Source organism: Oncorhynchus nerka, linkage group LG1, assembly GCF_034236695.1.
Source record: "Oncorhynchus nerka isolate Pitt River linkage group LG1, Oner_Uvic_2.0, whole genome shotgun sequence".
NCBI lineage: Eukaryota > Metazoa > Chordata > Actinopteri > Salmoniformes > Salmonidae > Oncorhynchus > Oncorhynchus nerka.
Genome location: NC_088396.1, coordinates 21,624,499 through 21,635,459, shown reverse-complemented (window position 1 = coordinate 21,635,459; position 10,961 = coordinate 21,624,499).

Here is a 10,961-nt window from a genome sequence, read left to right as displayed (position 1 = left end):
GTGGTACCCTTCCTGTAGGCTCATCCTGACCTGACCCTCCAGCATGACAATGCCACCAGCCATACTGCTCATTCTGCGCGTGATTTCCTGCAAGACAAAAATGTCATTGTTCTGCCATGGCCAGCGAAGAGCCCGGATCTCAATCCCATTGAGGACATCTGGGACCTGTTGGATCGGAGGCTAGGGCCATTACCCCCAGAAATGTCCGGGAACTTGCAGATGTCTTAGTGGAAGAGTGGGTTAACATCTCACAGCAAGAATTGTCAAATCTGGTACAGTCCACGAGGAGGAGATGCACTGCAGTACTTAATGCAGCTGGTGGCCACACCAGATACTGACTGTTACTTTTGATTTTGACCCCCCCCCTTTGTTCAGGGACACATTATTCGATTTCTGTTAGTCACATGTCTGTGGAACTTGTTCAGTTTATGTCTCAGTTGTTGAGTCTTGTTATGTTCATACAAATATTTACACATGTTAAGTTTGCTGAAAATAAATGCATTTGACAGTGAGAGGATGTTTATTTTTTTGCTTGCGCAGTGCCAAGCGTCGGCTGGAGTGGTGTAAAGCTTGCCGCCATTGGACTCTGGAGCAGTGGAATCGCTTTCTCTTGAGTGATGAATTACTGTTCACCATCTCTTTTTTTCTCCCCAATTTCATGGTATCCAATTGTTTTTAGTAGCTACTATCTTGTCTCATCGCTACAACTCCCGTACGGGCTCGGGAGAGACGAAGGTTGATAGTCATGCGTCCTCCGATACACAACCCAACCAAGCCGCACTGCTTCTTAACACAGCACGCATCCAACCCGGAAGCCAGCCCGCGCCAATGTGTCGGAGGAAACACCGTGCACCTGGCAACCTTGGTTAGCGCACCCTGCGCCCGGCCCGCCACAGGAGTCGCTGGCGCGCGATGAGACAAGGACATCCCTACCGGCCAAGCCCTCCCTAACCCGGACGTCGCCCCACGGACCTCCCGGTCTCGGCCGGTTACAACAGAGCCTGGGCGCGAACACAGAGTCTCTGATGGCACAGCTGGCGCCGCAGTACAGCGCCCTTAACCGCTGCACCACCCGGGAGGCCAGATACCGACTGTTACTTTTGATTTTGACCCCCCCTTTGTTCAGGGACACATTACTCACATGTCTGTTGAACTTGTTCAGTTCATGTCTCAGTTGTTGAATCATATGTTCAAACAAATATTTAGTTTGCTGAAAATAAACGGAGTGTACAGTGAGAGGATGTTTTTTTTACGAGTTTATTTTCCATCTGTAAATTATGCATTTTCAACTTCTGTACAAGACGTCTCTTTCGACGCCCAGAAAATTACTGATTTTGCTTACTCGGTGAATCTCAGATTAGAGCAATATAAAAAAGGATTGGTTGGCCGAACTCTCTAAATACATGGCTCTGATTATCACCATAGATCTGTCTGGCTGTTTAAATGCAGTCTGGCTGGCTGCCGATTGACTCAGGCCAATCGATAATGGATTGACACGGTCTGCCACGGATCTGATGACACCTAGCTGTCAACATGCAGCTTGACTGATTGATTGGACTCGCTTGCCTCAATCTGATAAGAGTACATGACTAATACTTTAGCTCCCTCTCAGACACGCTGTCAGCCCCCATCACCAGTACAAATTATGTTGATGATTGTGAGAGGGTAAATGAACAGACTAGCCAACTTTTTTTCTACACTTACACCCACAACTTTGTCAGACATGGATTAGGGGTTTGTTAGTTGTCAACATGGTGTGAAATTGTAGCTTCATTTCAAAAACAAAATGTTACTGTAACAACAGCAGGTACTCTCACTACAGCAGCTAAATCCCCACATTAAGAGAAAGTGGGGGAGAGGATGGTGGAAGGAGAGAGGATGGTGGGAGGGGAGAAGGAGAGGATAATGGAAGGGGGAGGGGAGGAGAGAAGGAGAGAGGATGGTGGAAGGGAAGGAGAGAGGATGGTGGAAGGAGAGAGGATGGTGGGAGGAGAGAAGGATAGAGGATGGTGGGAGGAGAGAAGGAGAGGATGATGGGAGGGGGAGGGGAGGAGAGAAGGAGAGAGGATGGTGGAAGGAGCGGAGGAGAGGATGGTGGAAGTAGGGGAGGAGAGGAAGGGGAGAGGAGAGGATGTTGGAAGGAGGAGGGGAAGGAGAGGAGGAGAAGGATGGTGTAAGGAGGAGAGGAGAGAAGGAGAGAGGATGGTTGAAGGAGAGGAGAGAGGATGGTGGAAGGAGGAGAGAATGAGAGGATAGTGGATGGAGGAGTGGAAGGAGAGAAAGAGAGGATGGTGGAAGAGGGCGCGGAGGAGCAAAGGAGAGAGGATGATGGAAGGAGGAGGGGAGGAGAGAAGGAGAGGATGAGTGAGATGGAGGGGATGTGAGAAGGCACAGGATGAAAGAAGTGGATGAACGACGAGGAGAAGAGAGAAGTGGATCAGAAAACGGTAGAAGGCAGGAAATAAGAGGATGTAATGTTCCCTACCCGTGAATCTCCCATAGAGGGCACTGGTCCTTTATCTGAAAGAGATTTCTGCCTATGGAAAAGCTCTAAAATGTCTAAAGTTTCCTATTAACTTACTTTATTAACCATGTCTACTGATCTATAAACACATGATCTATGCATTAGATTAGAGGGTGCTGCTGAAGGGTAAAGCAAAAAGGACATTCATTACAGAAAGTCCAGTACACTGGTCTCTGAGACAGCCAAGCTTTGTTAATCCTGATGAATATATAATCCATTGGTAATGACCTGTCTAATGGAGTTAAGGACAGACGTGAATTGAATTTGATTTCATTCCGGTTTGCTGTGAGAGGTGGAGAGGTGATTGACAGTGTAGTGTTATTGCTGAAATGTGGAGCAGGGGTATCTGCTGAGTATGGTAGGGTGTTGTGTTAGTCCTTGCAGCTTGATCTCTAGGGGAAGGGCTCGGCCAGACAGACTGTTCACATTACACTGAGTAAATCCTTCACCAGCAAAACATCACACAGTGGCTGTCTGGTGAGGAGGAGTGGGTGAAACAAGCACACAAATGATACAGGTCCTGATTTATGTGTATATGTGTAACAGTGGCGTTCGATGCTGTTTAAGATGAGGGAGGATGATCATCTTTTTTATGAGCATGGCCTTATTTCTATTACAGCATATTGGATGACTCTCATTCATATTCCATTCACCCAGCTCAATCTAACATCGACATGATACAAACATTTCCCCTGTACCCATCATGAGGTTGCTACAACAGGTTGAGAGATACATTTGAGTAATCAAGGGGACAGAGTGACACATTCAATACCACCTTGCACACTCTTGCCTGCATCTAGCTGATCTAGGTTTTAATTATTAGTCCGACAGTTGCAAATTAGAGTTTATATTGGACTAATTCAGGTACGTTCATCCCTGTTTTGATCCATTTTCTCTGTGTAAGAAACTTTTTTCCACAGAACTGGTAATGCACCCCTGATCACACGCAAACACAGAGCTAGCAGCCATATACAAACAGCATGAGCATCTTGCTTGATGTATATATAGCTAATTCCTTCTCACATCTACACTCTCTACTCCTCTCAACTTTTCCCTTTGCTTGTGGACTTCAGTGCACAATACAACAGCTGTCTGTGACCAGGTGAAAAAACCTTTCCAAGCCAAACCTTCATACCTTAACTGCTAACCACTACACACAGCCTACATCATTGGCACCATATTAGCTAACGTTATAGTCACCATAGCTACTAGAACTAATGCGTTAGTAAACCCCCTAAAATCATGCAGTACAGTGTACAGCAATAAATTAATACAACCAAAAACGTCCAGTGTTGGATAGCCATAGCCAGCTAGCTAACATAGCATCCCTCTTTGAGCTGGATGTTTGAGTAGGCAAAATTTGCTAGCTGCATTTGCTTGTTAAGTAAGTGAAAGTGGGGGAAAAAATACCAAGAAATATAGCTAGCTCTCTCTTCCTTCTTCATTTTTGAAGAAATGTATTTGTTAAAAACTGTTCAACTATTGTCTTTCTCTTTGAATCAACTACTCACCACATTTTATGCACTGCAGTGCTAGCTAGCTGTAGCGTATTCTTTCAGTACTAGATTAATTCTCGGATCCTTTGATTGGGTGGACAACATGTCAGTTCATGATGCAAGACCTCTGATAGGTTGGAGGACGTCCTCCAGAAGTTGTCATAATTACTGTGCACGTCTATGGAAGGGGGTGAGAACCATGAGCTTCTTAGGTTTTGTTTTGAAGTCAATTTACCCAGAGGAGGACTGAAGCTAGCTGTCCTCTGGCTACATCATGGTGCTACCCTACAGAGTGCTGTTGAGGCTACTGTAGACCTTCATTGCAAAACAGTGTGTTTTAATCAATTATTTGGTGACATGAATATACTTAGTATAGTTTTATCTAAAAAGGATAAAAATGGTAATGTTTCACTATTTTTATTTTTATGAAATTCGCTGAGGAGGATGGTCCTCCTCTGAGGAGCCTCCACTGGTGTGTACATATTGCTGTGTGTGTGTGTGAGCTCACATACCGGTGTGTGTCGTGGTTGATTGATTACTGATTTATTGGCTGGTCTGATCCACTGCTATCTGAACGAGCCATGGTTGTATTGATTGGCTAATGGGTCACACCTCTTCTCACTCCTTCTGCTCGTCCATCTTTCATCTCATTGTGTTTGTGAAGGTGTCAGTGAGAGGAGAATGCTCATAAAAAAAGTATGTCTCAGTCTCTGTGATTCCTCTCACTGATCGGAAAGCTTTTAACACACACCCTCCTGTATCTCTTTCACACACACAGCACACATTCCCTCTCTCTCTTTATCTGACTCTCACACAAACACAACATTTTTTCATTTTTTAAAATTCGTTTTTCCTAATTCTAACATATGGAATTGTTTTAAGATAAAGAACACTCATAAATGGCAAAAAAAAAGATGTATCATAAGGAATAAGGTTTTGAAGTGTCTATCCTATATCTAGGAGATATAGTAAAGCTCAGGATTTATAAAATAATACATTGGGACATATATTTAACCCCTTATTTTGGTTGACACAGAACTACCTCCATACTTCCATTTGTTTGTATGGTGGTTGACACTTCTGGGCGTTGTAGAGCAAAACGGAGAACAACATAATGTCCGTGAGAGTCTCCCTTTTCCACAGTGGTCATAAAATGTAGGCCAAACCGTTTGGGCGCTAGACGTTTTTGCGAGAATAATGATTTTCTGGATGCCACATGGTCTGACAAACACTGCTGTTGCTCGGCAACCTTCCACGTCAAATGAGGATGCGGTGGATTGAGACGCAGCCCAAGATATATCTTAAATTGACGAATTTTGATGGGGATTTTTGTATTATGTTAATTAGATTGACACACAAAATTGTAAGATAGATAGGTGGGACATCCACATTTCACAGTCATAGTAAGACATTTTTCTGAGCATTGTCAGAGCTAGTAACAGGGAAAAGAGTCAAGTGTGAATGTTAGTTCAGAAAATACTTTTTTATTTATATATTTAATCTAACTGCACTGTCCAATTTACGGTAGCTATTACAGTGAAAGAATACCATGCTATTGTTTGAGGAGAGTGCACATTTATGTACTTGAAAATGTATCAATAAACCAATTAGGCACATTTGGGCAGACTTGATACAACATTTTGAACAGAAATGCAATGGTTCATTGGATCAGTCTAAAACTTAGCACATACACTGCTGCCATCTAGTGGCCACGAAATAAATTGTACCTAGAGTCCTAAGTCAGATAATGGCCTCTCTCTTGCATTTCAAAGATGATGGAACAAAAGCAATACAAAAAACAAAAAAAATCTTTGTATTATCTTTCACCAGATCGAATGTGTTATATTCTCTTACATTAATTTCCCATTTCCACAAACTTCAAAGTGTTTCCTTTCAAATGGTATCAAGAATATGCATATCCTTGCTTCAGGTCTGGAGCGACAGGCAGTTAGATTTGGGTTATGTCATTTTAGGCGAAAATTGAAGAAAAAAAGGGTCCCATACTAAAGGGGGGTGGTAGTTTTCAAAGATACTCTGACAAGTTAGGGTTTCAGATGTTTTCGGAAGATGGGCAGGGACTCTGCTGTCCTAGCTTCAGGGGGAAGCTGGTTCAGACGAAAGATGACTTCCTGCACTTGGACCTGCGCCGATTTCTGTGTGAGGTAGGGTCATACTCTATTGATGTTGTAGAGCATGAACCTGCAAGAGCGAGTAACTGCTTTGATGTTTGCAGAGAATGACAGGATGTTGTCCAGGGTAACGCCAAGGTTTTTTGCACTCAGGAGGGTGGACACCGCTGAGTTGTCAACCATGATAGAGAGGTCTTGGAGCTGGCAGGCCTTCCTGAGGATGAAGATCAGCTCCATCTTGTTGAAAATGAGCTTGTGGTGCTGGGCCGACATCCAAGCTGAGTTATCTGCCAGGTACGCAGAGACGTGTGTCACCACCTGGGTGTCAGAAGGGGGGGGGGGGGGAGTAGTTCAGTGTCATCTGCATAGCAATAACAGGAGAGACCATGTGAGGATATGACGGAGCCGAGTGACTTGGTGTATAGAGAGAAGAGGAGAGGGCCTACTCCGAGCCCTCGGGAATACCAGTAGTGAGAGTATGTGGTGCAGACACAGATCCTCTCCAAGTCACCTGGTAGGAGCGCCCTGCCAGGTAGGATGCAATCCAAGAGTGTGCAAAGCCTGAGGCATCCAGCCCTGAGAGAGTGGTGGAGGATCTGATGGTTCACTGTGTCGAAGGCAGTGGATAGATCTAGGAGGTTGAGAACAGAGAGAGAGTCAGCGTTGGCAGAGCGGAGAGTCTCCATGGCACAGAGAAGAGCATTCTCGGTTGAGTGAGATGTTTTGAAGCCTGACTGGTTAGGGTCAAGAAAATTGTTCTGAGAGAGATAGCAAGAGAGTTGGTCAGAGACAGCACGCTCAAGTATTTTGGAAAGAAAAGAAAGAAGGGCTATCGGTCTCCAATGCCCCCTCTAAGCTGTGTGCTTGCACAAGATGGAACTTCACTCAACTTTCTAGAGTTTTCCCCCTTAGTTAACACTATCAACGTTTTCCTTTACTGTGAGAATTGTGATCGAATCAATGCAATATTAGTCACTTTCAGTGCAACATACCGGAACAAAACAAACTATGCAAGACTTAGTATGTAAAACTAACTACTCAAGAGATTTTTTTGAAGGCAGAGCGCATCGGCGTAGTATTCTATTGCGGCATAACCAATCAGAGCTGCAGTAGGCTTATATGCAAATAGGTCATTGCTATATATGGATCTGTTCCATTTACTCTGAACTGGACTGTTTACAGCATGAGCAGTCTTGAGTAGATGCACTTGTTTTGAGATCAAAGCGAGATCTGCATGTAGCCATGTGTGCACACTTTGTTCATATTTTTTTGTTAGTGAGTTATTAGCCCAGTTATAGATCATTTGTATTCAACAATAAGGCAGTGTTTGCTTCCTATAAGAGTACAAAACGTGTACATTTCTAGACTTCTTTGAAAAGCAAGTCAGATAAAGATTTTTTTTGTCTTAAAGGGGCAGTGTTTTATTTTGAGACAAGCTTATAAGCTAAGTAGCAAATAGGCAGGGGGTAGCATAATTTGTTTGATTCTCTGTAATAATGGGAATAATAACTCATTAAAAAAAAAAATATTACGTGGTTTCTTGCATCAATCAACAAAACAACATTTTCAGTCACCTTGTCTGAAGGCCAAGTGGATAAACAGGTTAAAACTTCTTATGGCTGCAATCCCGTTAACGGGAGCGATTTGACAACAGCCAGTCAAAGTGTAGGGCGCCATTTTCAAAACATCAAAAATCTCATAATTAACATTCCTCAAACATACATGTTTAACATTCCTCAAACATACCATTTTAAAGCTATTCTCGTTGTTAATCCCACCAAAGTGTCCGATTTTAAATATGCTTTTCAGCAAAAGCACTACAAACGATTATGTTAGGGTTCCACCAAACCACAATAAGCACAGCCATTTTCCAGCAAAATATAGAATTCACAAAAAGCAGAAATAGAGATAAAATGAATCACTAACCTTGAATTATCTTCATCAGATGACACTCATAGGACTTCATGTTACACAATACATGCATGTTTTGTTTGATAAAGTTAATATTTATATAAAAAAATCGGAGTTTACATTGGCTTATTAGATTCACTAGTTCCAAAAACATCAAGTGATTTTGCATAGCCATATCGTTTCAACAGAAATACTCATCATAAATGTAGATGATAATACAAGTTATACACATGGAATTATAGATATACCTCTCCTTAATGCAACCGCTGTGTCAGATTTCAAAAAAAGTTTACGGAAAAAGCAACCCATGCAATAATCTGAGACAGAGCTCAGAACAGAAGCAAAATTAGCCGCCATGTTGGAGTCAACAGAAACCAGAAAATACATGATAAGTGTTTCCTTACCTTTGATGAACTTCATCAGAATGCAGTCCTAGGAATCCCAGGTCCACAATAAATGCTTGATTTGTTCGAAAATGTCCGTTATTTATGTCCAATTAGCTACTTTAGTTAGTGTGTTTGGTAAACAATTCTAAAGTCACAAAGCACGTCCACTATAACGTGACGAAATGTCCAATAGTTCCGTAACAGTCAGTAGAAACATGTCAAACGATGTACTGAATCAATCTTCAGAATGTTGTTTACAACAACGTTCCAACCGGAGAATTAGAAGGACTTCAGATGACCGGTGGAACGCAGGTCCTTCCCATGTGAACGCGCATGGTGAAAGCATGGTCAACTCGTGGCAGTGGTGACTGTTTCCTGTCTCATTCGACCCCCCCCCCCCTTCACATTAGAGTCACCAGACAAAGTTATTCACTGCTTCTGTAGTACATTTATCTACACCATTGATGTGTAATGTTAGACATTCTATTTCTACTGTGTCTTTTCTCTGTTGGCCGTTTTTGTTTTTGGGGTGAATATTGAATTGAATGGCCTCCAAAGGCGCACTTACAGGCATCCTATATGAACCTGCATTGTGCAGGAATAGTCTTCTGGATTCCTTAGTTTCTTTTTAGTGTCAGTCAATAAATCCTGGTCAAATATCCCCGCCCTCGTGGAATGTCTGTCGTAGTTACATGGAGGGCTATAAGCTGTTGTTCTGATTGCATTCGATCCTCAATCCATACTCTTTTCACTTTTGGCACCATAGAAAAGGATACCGGAAAATAATCAATCCGACTAGCTTGATGAAGCCTCCTGAAAATATATCTCTAGAGATACAGGTTTTTCAGCCTCCATCGATTCCAAATGTCCTTAATATTCGTAATCTCTTCGAGCACCAGATGGTGATAGTTGGTAGTATGATTGCCTTTACGTTCCATTGACGTGCTTCAAATTGCATTGTAGTCCCCTATCATTATAAAATAGTTATTTGTATCTTGGAGACTAATTGTATTATTATAAATGTTTTCAAAGAATCAATCAGCAGTGTGTTCAGCTCCCATTCCCAACCACTGCAGAGTGAATGTCAGCACTATGTGTCCTTGCTCTGTGCAGTCAACTACTATAATTAGTGTTTATTAAAGTGTCCTGTCTAGGGCTGGTGATGCCTACTGAGACAGATGAAACACTTCTAAAGTATAAGCCTATATTGATCATTTGTCCTAGCCAGTTCTTTCTTAACTTTAGAGTCAAGTTCTTTCCTATTTAAGAGGCATATTTTAGTAGAGGGAATGCTAAACGGATCACTTTCACCTGACTACCTCATGGCCACCCCTCGTCATCTCTGTACAAATGCTTCTTGCAATATGTCAAAAAGCCATATAAAACAGTTCAATGAATCATTAAAGAGTTATTAAACACCAATTTAAATACCAGCCATGAACTCAAAGCCTTGAATGAAGACTATGATTCATTAATTAGTATCATCAGGCAGGCTACTGCTTGGCTGGAGTTAAAGACTGCAGTCCACCAGCCCTGGCAGGGTTAGTTTGAGCAACCTTGGTCTGCACTTCTAAACAATGGCTCTGTCTAAGTCTCAGGCTGACATCCTGGTGCCAGCCTCTCCTAAAGGCAATAAACAGTCTTCTGACAGACCAGATAGAAGAGAGAAATGGCAGGATGCTTAGTTTCCTATCTCTCATGACTCGTGCCAGTCTCTGTGTGTCTGTCTGGTCTCTGTGTCTCATCCAGTCTGTGGGCTCTTTCTCTCTCCCCACAAAGTAAATATACAGATGAATAAATCTGTTAAATCTTCTAATATTGCTGTCGGCTGGTGTCAAGGGCCCGTCTGGATAGAAAGTGTGAAGAGTTCTGGACTGGCTGTGTATGTCACGCCCTGATCTGTTTCACCTGTCCTTGTGCTTGTCTCCACCCCCCTCCAGGTGTCGCCCATTTTCTCCATTACCCCCTGGGTACTTATACCTCTGTTCTCTGTTCGTCTGTTGCCAGTTCGTTTTGTTTCATCAAGCCTACCAGCGTTTTCCCCTCTGTTCCTGTCTATTCATTCTTCCTGTTTTTCCCGGTTTTGAGCTTTTCTGCCCACCCTGACCCTGACCCTGAGCCTGCCTGACGTCCTGTACCCTTACCCCACTACTCTGGATTACCGATCTCTGCCTGACCTGACCCTGAGCCTGCCTGACGTCCTGTACCGTTACCCCACTACTCTGGATTACCGATCTCTGCCTGACCTGACCCTGCCTGACGTCCTGTACCGTTACCCCACTACTCTGGATTACCGATCTCTGCCTGACCTGACCCTGAGCCTGCCTGACGTCCTGTACCGTTACCCCACTACTCTGGATTACCGATCTTTGCCTGACTTTACCCTGAGCCTGCCTGACATCCTGTACCGTTACCCCACTACTCTGGATTACTGATCTCTGCCTGATTTTACCCTGAGCCTGCCTGACGTCCTGTACCGTTAACCCACTACTCTGGATTACCGATCTCTGCCTGA